The following is a 15737-nucleotide window of genomic DNA, read 5'->3' as shown; positions in this document are numbered from 1 at the left end:
ATTTCAAACTTTGCATGATGATTCATGTAGTAGTTAGGTACGATTTAAAAGCGTAGCAACTCTATAACTCATTACCAGAATGTCCGTACGTCCATTTTCAACAAGTTGATTTTTTACTTTTTTAACAACAAATTTTTATGTGATCTAATTATCCGTTTGATCTGATTTTTGGTATACTGATTCCTGGGACAACAAAGTACAATATTATAATCGAAGCAACTCTATAATCCTAAATAATAGTCCTAAAATGTAAGCATGTCCATAAACATTATTCTGTACAAGCAGTTTTTCAACAAATTTACTTACAATTTTGCTTCGAATCTTATACATTTATATTCTGATTATTCAGTTCTGACACTATACAAGTGTTAATTCTGTTTGTCCTACCATTTCAGTGCTTCGCTTTTATGGATGTTGACATCCTTGTTCATATATATGTAATCTGACAAACAAATTTACCCTTTTTTAGGTTGAAACGTTTAGACACTGCTAGTTTGTCACAACTAAAGTACCCAAAAGTTTTGAAGCCAACAAATGAAGTATAGAAAAATTTTAATTTACAGTGACCCCTCCCTGACAATACGACAAACTTCTTTCTCATATTCATTCGAATCCGGTGGATAGGAACCGGTTCTCATCCATACGAAAAAAAAACTATGTCTAGCATCTTATTATATCCAGCTTTCTACGAATATAGAAATGTACAATCATAATATTAAAACCAGCTTTTTTTAGCCCGTGCCTACGGCACCTAGGGGCTAAAAAACTGGTTTGAATCTTATAATTGTACATTCTATATCCGCGGAAAGCCGTTTATAATACGATTCGAGAAATAACAATTCTGTCTTACTCATGTAAGTAAGTATCAATTCAGGGATCTACAGGGATAAGACAGTGGCCGATAAATTGATGTACATTCTCGATGATTATACAAACATTTACCCCTTCGGTAAATTACAATTAGTGGTTGAAATGTTAGGACACTTAATTTAATGAACCAATCAATCAAAATACAATAAAAGCCCCCAAAGTTGTTTAGCTAATGAATAAGAAATATTATCATAAATATTATCGGCCCAATGTCCACTCCCTCCCTGAATCTATTGAGAAAAAAAACTAAGTTTTTAAAAGCAAAGCTTTTCTATAATTAGGATAGGTCCGTCCGTCCGTCCGTCTGAGACAGATAGCTTTTTTCGTTAATTTAGGCATGTTAAAATTGTCCTATCGATTTCAAACTTTGCATGGGGATTCCTGAAGTAGTCAGGTAAGATTTAGAAAGCGTAGCCACTCTATAATCATTACCAGAATGTCCGTACGTCCATCTTAAACATGTTAATTTTTCTACTTTTTAACAACAAATTTTTATGTGATCTAATTATGATCTGATTTTTGGTATATTGATTCCTGGGGCAACAAAGTATAATGTTATAAGCGAAGCAACTCTATAATCAAGTCCTAAAAATGTAAGTATGTCCATAAACATTATCCTGTATCAAGCAGTTTTTCAACAAATTTACTTACAATTTTGCTTCGACTCTTATACATTTATATGAGGATTATTCAGTTCTGACACTCTACTAGTGTTAATGCCGTTTTGCCCTACCGTTTCAGTTTTTCGCTTTTATGGATGTTGTCATCCTTGTTTCTTCAAAAAAATTAATAGGGTGCAGGGTAAAGAAAAAGTGATTTAATGATTTACAATACAAAGTAATGGGGGGGCTTAAGAATTGGGATAAGATTTCTATAAAAATAAAACTTAATATTACTGTATCCTCATATGTTAAATTCATCATATTTTCATTATAGAATAGCTCTATAAAAGCAATAAGTACTATTATTGAATACCATTAAGTTAATAAAAAAAATAAAGTTTTTTTTTAAAAGGGCATGACCACTTAAAAATACCAAACAATCGAAATATAAACAAAATTCAAATCCTTCTCTATGAGCTACCCCTTTTTCTTATTTTTTTAGAAAAAAAATCTTTCCCTGGAAAATGGAGGGGGGAGGCTGCGCACTATTTCTCCAGCAGACTTGTACATTTATTTTTCAATCCATCCGTCACTTTTTCTTATCCTTCTTTGGATGGGGGGTTAATTTAAGTTACGTTTTTGTATAGTACATATTTTGTACAACACAAAATATAAAAACACAATAGCCTAAAACCACATAAGGATCTCTGTGAAGCTTACCTAAAATAGTGAACCCAATCGGTTCAGTGGTTATTTAGATATTAAGCTTCAGACAAAGAACGCTTACTACTTTAGATAATAGGATAATCAAACTTCAAAAGAAAGTATGTTCGATATTTTTGTACTTTTTTAACTTGCACATATTCTCAGTCTGTCGGGTGTCTGTGATTCCCTCCTTTATTGTGTGGAGTGTGACAGCGCAGTAATGAACTCAATATATATTCGTCTTTTACCCCAGGGATAACACAATGGCCGATAAATTGATGCTCATCCCCTAATGTTGATACACTAAATTACCCCTTCTGTAGATTACAATGAGTGGTTGAAACATTTTGACACTCAACTTCATGAACCAATCAATGAAAATTCAATAATTTTCCCTAAAGTTATTAAGCAAACCATAGCCAAGTTTTTTATTATTTTGCTATTGTTGGTTGAAACATTTTGACACTAAACTTTATTAACAAACCAATCAAAATTTTAAAAAGTCCTCAAAGTTAATACGCCATCGAATAAGAAAACTTTGGGAACTAGTCGATCAAATGGTAAAAACTGTGAACTGGGTTTTTCGAGCAAGCCTTTATTAGTTCTTTTGCGTATTTAAAAGCAGTTCTTCTATATTATAAATCAAATTTTGAGCTAATATTGTTTCATCTAAATGCCTGAGATTGATAGACTGAGAAAAGAGTTATAATGAACATAACTTACTTTTAAAAAGTCATTTAAAATAATCAATTTATTATTACACATAGAAAGGACAAATTATGTTCATATGCAACGCAGCAAAGCAAAAGCAAGAAAAAGAGATAGATAAGAAGAAAGAAGGAGAGAAATAAAGAGCAATAAAGGATAACAACATCCATTATTAGCGAAGCAAAAACAAATCATAAATGATTTTTATATTCCGTTGCATCACTAACAGACCGACGGATAAAGCAAATTAAATACTGGATGCTCATCAGAATAGAAAATCTTCACACAAAATATCAGCTGACTATATTGACTAGCAGCCGAGAAAGTCACATTTCTCCCAAAACCATTAGGGACAGACAGAGTTCTTCGGCACCTCGGGGCTAAAAAAAACTGGTTTTAATCTCTTAATCGTACTTTCTATATCCGCGGAAAGCTTTTTATAATACGATGCGAGAAATAACTATTAAAAATGTTTAAAAATTTTGTTCTGCTAAAATTTATATTTTAAGATTTTCAATCCCCGATTTCTTATAATTTAAAGCCACACATACATATTTCTGCAATAATGATATAAGCAAAATTTGGCAAAAAAAATCTTCGTATTTTTGGCAATTTAATGCAAGATTTTCAAGACTATTTTTCTTTAAACTCTTTTCATTTAAGTAGTAATTATTTTAGGGTTACATTGTATTGACTTTTATTAGTTATTATGTTGATTAGATAAATTGATGCACCTCACCAATTACGATACACAAAATTACCCCTTCTGTAGATTACAAATATTGGTTAAAACTTTAAGACACTAAACTTAATAAACCAACCAATTAAAATTCAATAAAAGTCTCCAAAGTTGTTATGCAAATGAATAAGAAAACATTATTATAAAAACTTTGGGGACTAGTATAATAAACAGTGCAATGGAAGGGGACAATGTAATGTTTATTACAGTAGTCCCCAAAGTTTTTAATACTGTTTAATCCTACTCGTTTGCTCAACAACTTTGAGGACTTTAAATTAATTTTGATTAGTTGAATCATAAAATTGAATGTCCAAACGTTTCAACCAACAATTGTAATCTACAAAAGAGGTAATTTTGTGTAACATCATTGGGGATGTACATCAATTTATCGGCCATTGTCTTATCCCTTTAGATCCCTAGTTTCTTACTCTTCTGATTATTACAGTAGTCCCCAAAGTTTTTAATACTGTTTAATCCTACTCGTTTGCTCAACAACTTTGAGGACTTTAAATTAATTTTGATTAGTTGAATCATAAAATTGAATGTCCAAACGTTTCAACCAACAATTGTAATCTACAAAAGAGGTAATTTTGTGTAACATCATTGGGGATGTACATCAATTTATCGGCCATTGTCTTATCCCTTTAGATCCCTAGTTTCTTACTCTTCTGATTGCATAATGTGAAATATAATACTTGCTTTTTAGTGCAGCAGCTACTTAAAAGTCTTAAGTTTAGTAAAAAGTTTTTTTTCCAACAACTTTTCTGTCGGTTAAAAGATTTTGTTTTATAGTTTATTATTCTCTTTTTTATTTAGGTGAAACAAAGAAATTTGTCTTATAATTGATATTTTTACCCATTCCACTCTCTCTCTCTCTCTCTCTCTCTCTCTCTCTCTCTCTCTCTCTCTCTCTCTCTCTCTCTATTTATCTCTCTCTCTCTCTCTCTCTCTCTCTCTCTCTCTCTCTCTCTCTCTCTCTCTCTCTCTCTCTCTCTCTCTCTCTCTCTCTCTCTCTCTCTCTCTCTCTCTCTCTCTCTCTCTCTCTCTCTCTCTCTCTCTCTCTCTCTCTCTCTCTCTCTCTCTCTCTCTCTCTCTCTCTTTCTCTCTTTCTCTCTCTCACACACACACTCTGATATGATGTAAAATCAGACAAGATGCAAAAAAAGTATTACAGGAATGGGAAAAAGAAGAGAAAAAAATCCACTAAAATCTCAAAATAAATATAAGACAACCCCCCCCCCCCCCCCCCAAAAAAAAAATAGCCCTTTCATTAAAGGGTAATACATAAATATCTTGCACTGTCCTATCCCACCATCCCTGACAAAATTGCAGTCAAAATATGAGCTTTACTTGACCTATGGGAAAGTAATACAATACTTTAAAAGAAATTTTCGATTAAACGCAAATTTATTTTTAAATTGTATAATAGTTATTTCTCGCATCGTATTATAAACAGGGGGCTAAAAAACTGGTTTTAATCTTATTATTGTACATTTTTATATTCGTAGAAAGCTGGATATAATACGATGCTAGACAATTTTTTTTCGTATGGATGAATACCGGTTCTTATCTACCGGATTCAAATGAATACGAGAAAGATAGATTACAAACTTTTAATATCTTTACTGTAATAGTTATTTATCACATAGTATTATAGAGCGCTTTCCACGAATGGGAAAATATAAGATTAATTCCATTTTTAAGCCCCTAGTGGCCAAAGGTTCAGGCTAGCAAAACTAGTATAAATTTTATGATTTTTATGTTAATATTCGTAAAAAGGAAAGTAAACATTTAGCCAAACAGACTCAATGAATGAAATAAATTAAAATTTAAAATCCTAATAAAATTTTATTTGGGTTACTATTCTTATTTTGAACTCTTCTGTATGTTTATAGGTTACAGTCAGAGTATATTTTTGATACCACTTAAAAAATTGTTAAAAAACAGTTTAACAGAAAACTAACTTTTTCTTTCGGTGCCATATCTGAAGCACCCATGAATTAATATATGACATCCTTGTACTTTATACTGGTGTGCCTTTATTTTCGCGTATTGTCTTTAAAAAGTTGTTGAAAAGATTACAAAAAATAAACAATAGTCAATTATTATTAGGATGGTACTATCAGGGAAAAGGGAATGTGATTTATAAAGGAAAATTTCCCCACAACCCCCTTCGCCTTTTCCTCCCCCTTCTTATCCACCCCTTTTCGGTTACATGGAAAAAAAAAGATATACCCCCCACCTTACTTCCAAAGGTTTCGTGATTTTTTTGTAGAATTGATTGTTAGTATAGCTAGGCCTGTACTATAATGATTAGAGCAAAGCAAAGGGGAAGTGACATTTTGTGCTGTAATAACAATTTTTAAAAAGTTTGCAAAATTAGCAAAATTAAAAAAAGGAAAGAGGCCAAGTAATATGAAAAATGGTATTATATATAAGAGGAGGAAGTAGTAATGTTTGATTTATGTAGAAGTCTTGGGACACCACTTATATATCTCCCCCATCACCTTGCACCCACCTGCCACCCAGGTCACGGGTGTAGGTATGGGTGAAAAAATATTATTTTTCGTTATGACTTCGGATCCAATTCATATCCGGTGGATAAGAACAGGTTCTCAGCCACACTGAAAATCAAGTATCAAACCGTATTATATTCAGTTTTCTACGAATGTAAAAAGGAACAATCATAATAAAACCAGCCCGAGCCTTTGGCATAGCGGGGCTAACAAAACTGGTTTTATTATTATAATTATCCGCGGAAAGCTGCTGAGCTGGATCTTTAAATCAATTTAGTGGTGAGCCAGATCGGGGTGATCCAACTTTCCACCAATGAAAGCACAGCATTTTATTAAATGTTTACAGACAAATAGGATTATAAACCATTAGAATAATACAATTATATAAAATCAATTTATACTGGTACCCAAAGTTTTATGCTAAGTTCTATGACAAAACTTTTGGTACTAAAATATTGATTGTTTTATTCAAATTATCAGTGTCTAAACTTTTCAATCAATAATTCTAATTATATCAGGGATAGTTTTGTTTCTTAATCATTGGGAAGGTACATTAATTGATTGTCCATTGTCTTATCTTTTAAGGTTCACATGAAATACATTAAATTGATTGGTTGGTTCATTAGGTTTGGATTGGAGTGTATAAACGTTTCAACCATTAATTGTATCTTATTAATTGTTATCTGCTAAAAGGGTAAGGGGTAATGATAATCAGACTCATTGTTACCTATACCTTTAACCCTGCTTCCAGATACAATTGAAAATATCTAGAATTCCTGTAGAGGAGAAATTAATTTGAGCTGGGATCAAATATTTTGATGCTAGCATGAGCAAACAACCAGCTAGGGAGGGGATAATGGGCTATAAATTACACTAGTCCTCAAAGTTTCATAATAACGTTTTCTTATCGTTTGCTCAACAATTTTGGGGACTTTTTAAAATTTTGGTTGGTTGGTTAATTAAGTGGAATGACCAAATGTTTCAACTAGGGTTGGGCCGGATATCCGGCCGGATATCCGGCTATATAATTTTTTATACTTTACACCAAAAATCTCTGCTTTTTAAAATTTTTAATGGCTATAACTTTCTTATTATTGAAGCTAGAAGAACATTTTTTATCTTTATGTTTATCTTTATGTAAATTTATATAAGATTTCTGAAGAAATTTTTTTGCTACTTTAATATATGGTAATTTGGCGGGTTATCCGGCCGGATATCCGGTAATTTGGCCGGATAACCGGATATTTGCCGGATATCCGGCGTTAATCGGATATCCGGCCGGATACCGGATATCCGGCATTTGAAATCAGCCGGATATCCGGTATCCGGTATCCGGCCAAAAAAGTATCCGGCCCAACCCTAGTTTCAACCACTAATTGTAATCTGCAGAAGGGGTAATCATTGGTTAAAATCCAATCAGTACCCAAAGTTTTTAAACCTACCATTCAAATAACATATTTATAACTTTAGTGATATACTGACCAATGTTCCTTCTTCCCTGTAGAATCTAATTACTTAGAATTAAGATGAAAAAAAAGGTAGAGCATATCATCTAATTATCAATATCAAGTTATATTAAGTTACATCATATAAATTTTTCATATATCTCTTATTTTTTTCTATAGTGTTTTTTCGACAAATAAATTTTTTTTATTTTCATACAGCAATGGTTTGTTTTTATGATTTTATGCATTATTTTTTTTTTCATTTTTTATCATAACAATTAAAGCAGTTTTTTTCTAAATTGAGCTTCGCTAATTCGTATGTGTGTAATTCTTGTTTGACCTTACTAAAGTTTGAACTATGAGCTAAGATCTTTTTAATCTTTGCATACATTCTAATAGTATCCGATGAAAATCGCAAAATAAATTTCAGTTTAGCTTCAAAACCGATTAATATCCAGTGGATTAAAACCAGTTTTCAGCCATACTGAAAAATCATATAAAGCAACGAATTAATTTTCGACGAATATTGAAATAATAATCATAAAAATTATTACCAGTTTTAATCTTATTATTTTAAAATCCACGGAAAGCTGTCTATTATAAACACATATTAAATATATGTTAGAACGCAGGAACACTAATTTTCATTGCAGCCCTGCTGTATTTAAATATTGCAGTTAAAATGATTAATATGCTAGAACCAAAATTATCAAAAAATTTAAAATTTTAACCAAATTTTACTACAGAGAGATGACTAATTTAATTAATCTAAAATATTTCACTATATCGTTCTCTCTTTTTTTATCATGATTTTGTCGTTTTAATTTATCTGGATTTCAATTTAAATTCATTTCTTTAATATAAAGACTAAATAATTGCAACAATATTAAAAGCGTGACAACCCAATAATTTTTATCTTTTAAAAAAGGTCTTTTGATGCATTTTTCTAGTTTCCCTTTTTTATGTGACATCGTTATGTATGATGTATTGTATATAGTACATATGAGTCTTAGAAAAAAATATATCACTAAACACCTTATTATTCATATAATATAAGCATATAATACCATTAAACAGAAAAGAAACTCTTATCCCTCATAAATCTTTACTTTAGTGGCCATTTAAAACAGATAAATGTAATATATTTAGCAAAGTAAATGTATTACAGTATTAATCTCTAAACTTTGCTCTTTAATTATGTCATAGTCTTTTATTTGCTCTTTGCTTTGCTTTGCTTCTTGTACAGAATCCTCATAATATTGCTAATGCTTTGTCTTCCACTTAACAAGGTTCTTTGTAACTTTGTCTCAATTCTTTGTCATATATTAACATTATGCTCCCATTCTACTAAGTTCTGTTACTTTGACTATGACTTAACTGATTTTTATGGTACTCTTCAACTTACATTTTGTCCTACACTTTGTGTTACACTTGTTCCTACACTCTGTCTTACACTTTGTCTTACACTTATTCCTACACTCTGTCTTACACTTTGTCTTACACTTTGTCTTACACTTTGTCTTACACTTTGTCTTACACTTTGTCTTACACTTTGTCTTACACTTTGTCTTACACTTTGTCTTACACTTTGTCTTACACTTTGTCTTACACTTTGTCTTACACTTTGTCTTACACTTTGTCTTACACTTTGTCTTACACTTTGTCTTACACTTTGTCTTACACTTTGTCTTACACTTTGTCTTACACTTTGTCTTACACTTTGTCTTACACTTTGTCTTACACTTTGTCTTACACTTTGTCTTACACTTTGTCTTACACTTTGTCTTACACTTTGTCTTACACCTTGTCTTACACTTTGTCTTACACTTTGTCTTACACTTTGTCTTACACTTTGTCTTACACTTTGTCTTACACTTTGTCTTACACTTTGTCTTACACAAAGTTCTACATTTTGCTCTACACTTTGTCTATAATTTGTTCAGTCACTCTGCTTTATAATCTATCTTTGCTTGAACAAGTTCTAGAACCCTTTGCCACCTTTGCAAATCTCGTTGTCACATCCATACTTTGTTACTTTTCCTCTTACTTTTTCCATCCCTTTGTTTCTTTACTACTCATATTCCTTACCTATTATTCCCTAACCTGGCTTTTTTGTGTGAATGTGTGAATATAATTTTGCCCTATCATGTTGTGAATAGCATAACAAAAGGACTAAAACTATTCAGGGTTTCCAAAAGGAATATAATATTTTATTCAGGCAAACGGAACAACATTTCCAGTATGGCTTCAAAAACGATTAATATTCGCTGGACTAGACCCGGTTCTCAGCTATACTGAGAAAATCATGTAAAGCACGTATTACTGACTATTTTCAACGGATTATAGATATAAAAAGCCCAGGCCATCAGCACCTCAAGGCAAAAAAACTGGCCTTAATCTTTTATTTTATAATAATATCCGCAGTCTATAATACGATGGAATAAATAACTAATTAAAGCAAAAGGAACAAACATTTTAAACCAGAAACGCTACAGACAAAAATTTAATCTACTTAAACAAACTAAAAAGCAATTTAAGTCGAATTTAAAAAAAGTTTTCTAATGAATTTTCATGAAAATTGTCTATGGCCATTTTTGGTGAGAAATATCATTGTTGTTTTTTTCCTTCTCAGGTCTTTTCTTAGACTATTTGTCTCATATAAGGCAGGCAAGGAAGGGACATTGGGCTGTTTACTTCACTAGTCCCCAAAGAATTTAAATTTGTCAATTTGATTTATTATTGAAAATATATTTAGCCTTGATATAGATAATTTATAAACCTCTAGCTAAAGCTAGGAAGGGAGGTGATATTGGACTGTTTAATACACTAGTCCCAAAAGTATTTTAATAACGTTTTCTTATTCGTTAGCTTTACAACTTTGAAGTCTTATGAATTTTGATTGGGTTGTTCTTAAAGCTGAGTCTAAACGTTTCAACCACTAACTGTAATCTACAGAAGAGGGTAATTTGTGTAATTTCATTGGAAAGGTACACCATTTATACAATTATCTACCATTGTCTTATACCATTAGATCCCTGGCATATGTCTCATATAAGGAATATAGAATAGTTATTTATCGCATTGAATCATAAACAGATTTCCGCGGATATATTACTTATATTTCCTAACAAAAAACCTTTTCTTATAAAAAAATAGCACTAAAAAAATATCAAAATATAATGGGATGTTTTTCTTAATTAAAAATGTTTTTACACCAAATTTTTTCTTTTCTTTTTCCAAGTAATTTTGCGAAAATGACTTAATCTTATATTTTTTCCCTACCAAAAGTAGTGAGGAAGTGAAATTGATTGCTGTATACTTAAGTGACTATTATACTAAATTAAGGCGAATCTATTCATTTTAGGATAGGATAGAATGTTAATTAAGCCATGTTAGAATCGTCCAAACCATTTGAACTCACTCAAGTATTAGTGTCATCATAAATGACATTTTTGTAGGTATTGTAAACAAATCACTAACAAGGATAGGTGGCTCATTAAAATCTTAAATTTTTCAGTAATATGTGGAAGTAAGTGGACATTGGACATTAATTTTTACTGGTATCAAAGATTTATAAATATGATCTTCCATTCCTTCTTAAAATCTTTTGACATCTCTTAATTGGTTGTTGAGACTAGCAGTATCAGAATTTTTCGACAAATATTCTTAAAACTATAATATAGATGTATATACAGGCAACTACCTCCCTTTCTTTTTCAAAGACCTCTTTCGTCTGCTTCTAAATTATTTTCTGCTACTTAGTTGTGTTAATATTAAGCGACACCATTGGTTGATTTTCAATGACCCAATAGAAGGGTTGCACAAGGTGGTTGCGATGGGGAGATACATTTATATAACCCTTCCTCCTTCTAGTGTTTTACTCTAATTTTCTTAATTGAAAGAAAGGGTATTTTTGTTTATCATAAATTTATTGTCCATTGTCTTATCCCTTAACTACTTTATATAAAGAAAGGTGCTTAATTTTGTACAAGTCTACTGAATTCCCCTGCTGTAAAAAGCCTCCTTCATACAAATTAATGTAATGAAACTTTAGATACCTCCATAAAGGATACTACCGCCTGCGACTCTAGCATCTACGCGATTAGGGCATTAAAATGGCCTAAAACCCAGGGAACTAAAGGGATAAGACAATGGCCGATTAATTGATGTACATTCCCAATGATAAAAGACAAGATTTCGCCTTCTGCAGATTAAAATTATTGTTTAAAAGGTTTAAACACTCTACTTAAAGAACCAACCAATCAAAGTTCATTAAAGTCATCAAAGTTGATAAGCCAACGAATAAGAAAACGTTGGGACTAGTGTAATAAATAGCCCATTGTCCCATTTCTCTCTGCCTAAAACCATTCCTAAACCAATATAAAGCTTGTCTAAAATAAAGAACCCAAGTGTTTCAGTAATAAGCATCATTTAAACAGATAAACAAATTTCTTTACTGGTTTAGGATACATATACAATTAAAATCTATAGAATCTAACTTTAGGAATTCACGAAAATAAGTCTCTATAAAAAAAAACATTTTTATCATTATTGGAATATAGTTAGTTACAAGTCAGATTAGGTAAATGCAATAGAAATGTTGGAATTCAGCTTTTTATTTTTGCTTAACAATGAACCGATTGAGATCTCCATTTTATTATCAAATTTAATTTTGGGATGGTTTTAGGCTATTTTACTGCACTCTCTTCTATATATGCTAGGGGAGCAGCCACTAGTAGTAATTTTTATCAGAATATCCCCACCCCCCCCCCCCCACCTACTTATTCCCTAATATTTAAATTTAAATATAACTCTAGCTGATTCAGCGATTTTTTGTCATAAATATTCCAAATTTAAATAAAGTGCTAATATTTTCCTAAAAAAGTTTGATTTTATAGTAAAATTTTTTCATAATATGAACATAATATGGTATGATTGTCTATATGTTTGTATTTTTTGGAAAATTTTGTGAAAAATCCTCCAAAAGCTTATTTAAAATCTACAAAATTTAAACAAAAGCTTATGTTAATAACCCTTTTAAGATTTATTAAATTTTTGTAGATTTTTTTATGCAATTTTGGAGGATTTTTCACAGATCTATTTAGCGAGCATCAATAATTTTAGAAGAAAAAAATTTCAGTATCCACCTCTGGTATCATTCTATGTGAAGCTTCCATAAAATGTAGAACTCCGTGGTTAGCGAGATCCTAACGGACAAACAACTGAGACTCTACTTTTTACAATAGGGTGACAATCAAAGTTTTTTATATTAATTCATGAAATGATAAAGGGGGAGGTAGGTTGTGCTAAAATTCCGTAAAGGTTTGAGTTATAAGGCTTAAAAACAGTAGTAGAACAATAATATTCACTAAATATATTTTTTTTCTATGGTTCTATTCAATAAGGAATACACATATTTAGTGAAAATTATCGTTCTACCACTGTTTTTAAACCTTAAAACTCACATCTTTACGGAATTTTAGCACAACCTACCTCCACCTTTATTATTGCTGCACTAATCATTGATATAATTATTAATAAATGCTTCTTTTAATATCCATAAATATTATCACATAAAAATAACTTAATTAAAAATCACTTTTTGTCATCCACTCAATGCTATCAAAAATGTATTAATAAATTAATTGTATTAGCAAGGATGATAACATTTATGAATAGCGAGGGGGTAGAAAAATAGACATTAAAATTGGGGGTCTAAAGGGATGAGACAATAGAATAATTGCTTATTTGGACAAATCAATGAAGATTTAATAAATGTACCCCAAGGTTTCAAACAAAAGACCAGATAACATGTTTATAAAAAATTGAGTACCAGTGTAATTTACAGTCCAAAGTTTCAGCCAATTAAATTTCCTATATTGATAATAAAAACAGAAGTATATTAAACAAATAAATACAATAAAATTGTATGTAATTTCCCAGAAAATGACATCTTTTGAAAAGCTTTAAGGACTTATTAACATTGAATAAAATATAAAGTAGCTTTGCTACTTATAGAAAAGAATGAATGTCTTCTGATAATACTTTCTTAAAATTACGAGTATCCAAACTTTTCAACCAATAATTTTAATCTGCAAAAGAGGTATATTTTGTTTATCATAAAAAGAGGAGTTCAATGTTCATTAATTTTTCGTCCACTGTCTTATCACCCAAGACCCCTAGTAAGAATATTTTTTTATTAATATGTCCTCTCCTCCCTTGAAAAAGAATGTACTGTCAAAAACAAGACTTTAATCTATGTTATATTGATCACAGGGGATAAAGGTTCTGCAAATCAAATGGTAGAACGTGTCGGACAAGGATCTGAGAACCATGGAATAAGGAGAAATGGGACTGTAAATTAAAGTGGCCCCTATAGTATTTTTAAAAAATTTTGTCTTAATTGTAAAAGGGAACTTAATTGTTTGTCATAAACTAGTAGTGTCCAAAGTTTTAGACCAATGATTTTATAGAAGGGATAGTTTTAATTTGGGAGTGTACATCAATTAATCATCCATTGTCTTAACCTTATGATCCCATATTAAAATAAGTTTTGTATTGCACATGGCAAAAAAAACTATTTTGCCTGCCATTAAAAAAAATTAACATTTGATATACAAAATGAATACTTTAGATTACCATTATGTGATGGCATGCCTTAACTGTTATCAATAGTGTAATATAACAAAAAAAATGGGTGGAAAAAACCTAAAAACCATTATGGGACCTTTTAAAAATTTACATTCAATAAAGAACTCATTGGTTACCGAGATCTTATTTAACAAACAAAAAAAACTCTTTATATAATTGGATTTTAATATAGAATATATATCTCTCTAAGATATAAGTTAATATCTCACAAAAATATCTTCACATATAGAGAAAAAATCACAAATTCCTTTTTTCATCCGAATAGCACAAAAATTATAGTGATATAGCATTCTGTTTTTTACCTATATAGTATAGAATTATATAGAATTGTGTTATAAATAATATAGATTATTAAAATTCTAAAACTCTAAATTATGAGCAAAATCTTTATTATATTCTAAATTCAAAACTTATATATTCTCAAAACTTAAAACTAACTTTTCACAGAATATTAATGCAATTTTCAATGCAAATTTATGCTAATTAACACAACTTATCAATAAAATTAACATTATTAACAAAATAAACCCTAAAAATCCTTTTTTAATGAAATAATGGATCTATAAAATACTGGATTGAATGTTGAATATAATAAAAAGATTTCCTAATAATTTCTAGCCGCACTTCTAAAGTATTACTCCTCTAAGCGGCACACTGAATCAAACACTAAACTCAACTCAGCTTCCTAAAGTTCTCTTTCACTCACAGAGTTACTTCCCTCTCTCTCTCTCTCTCTAGCTATCTCTTTCTGTCTTAATCTTTTTCTTACTCTAATTCTCTCAATATTTCCCTCATTGTCTCTCTCTCTCTGTCTCTCGATTTCCCTTTCTTTCTAATGCAATTGCCCTCTCTCTAAATTTCACTATTTCCTATACCCCACTTCCCATCTGGCATGGCCTAGTGCTTGTTGAGAACATCCATCAAGAAACAAACTGGAGGGGGGGGGGGGGAGGGAGGGGGGAAAAGAGATTTCCTTTTGGGCAAATAAGAGCAGCTGATAGCGTAGACAGGGGGGGCTTAGATAAGATTTTTAACAAGACCAAATTGTGTCAAAAATGATCCATGTGACGTTATAAAAATGAGGGAGATGAGAAGTGGGAAAGAAAACCCCTAAAAAAGAGATGGATAATCACTCATTTTTATGACGTCACATGGATGATTTTTGACACAATTTGGTCTTTGTCAGATTTTTTACACGAGAAGCAATAATAGATATAGGATATACTTGTATATTATGACAGTGGAAAATTGAAAATTTGGATTTCTAACATAGACATCATCTATTAGTCAGTTATTTAATCTAGTAGGAGAGTAGGGGATGTTGTAAAAGGAATGGACGGGGGAATCGTTACATTAGCCAGCTAAAAGTTTCACTTTAGTACATAATATTCTGGTGTAAGATCCAAGTAAATAATAAATCCATAGAAGCAATGAAACAACAATCTGTCAAAATTATAATTATATAAAGATAACAGAATATCTTTCTGTCTGTGTGTGTGTA

At 30.9% G+C, this 15737-nt stretch overlaps 1 protein-coding gene across 4 annotated transcripts in view; it reads right to left on the bottom strand.

The window, feature by feature from the left end:
* The window catches only part of LOC145306577 (RNA-binding protein Musashi homolog Rbp6-like), a 168081-nt gene extending 153474 nt beyond the window's left edge, over positions 1–14607 (bottom strand). For all 4 annotated transcript variants that reach the window (XM_080148779.1, XM_080148780.1, XM_080148781.1 and 1 more), the window contains exon 1: positions 14539–14607. The gene's annotated coding sequence lies outside the window, so the exon portion shown is untranslated. The remainder of the gene's footprint in view (positions 1–14538) is intronic.
* Between the last annotated feature and the right edge of the window lie 1130 nt (positions 14608–15737).

This window comes from Acartia tonsa, chromosome 14, assembly GCF_053477335.1.
Source record: "Acartia tonsa isolate MP-2025a chromosome 14, ASM5347733v1, whole genome shotgun sequence".
Taxonomy (NCBI): Eukaryota; Metazoa; Arthropoda; class Copepoda; order Calanoida; family Acartiidae; genus Acartia; species Acartia tonsa.
The sequence above is the reverse complement of the archived record's forward strand: the minus strand, read 5'-3'. Positions and strand labels throughout refer to the sequence as shown.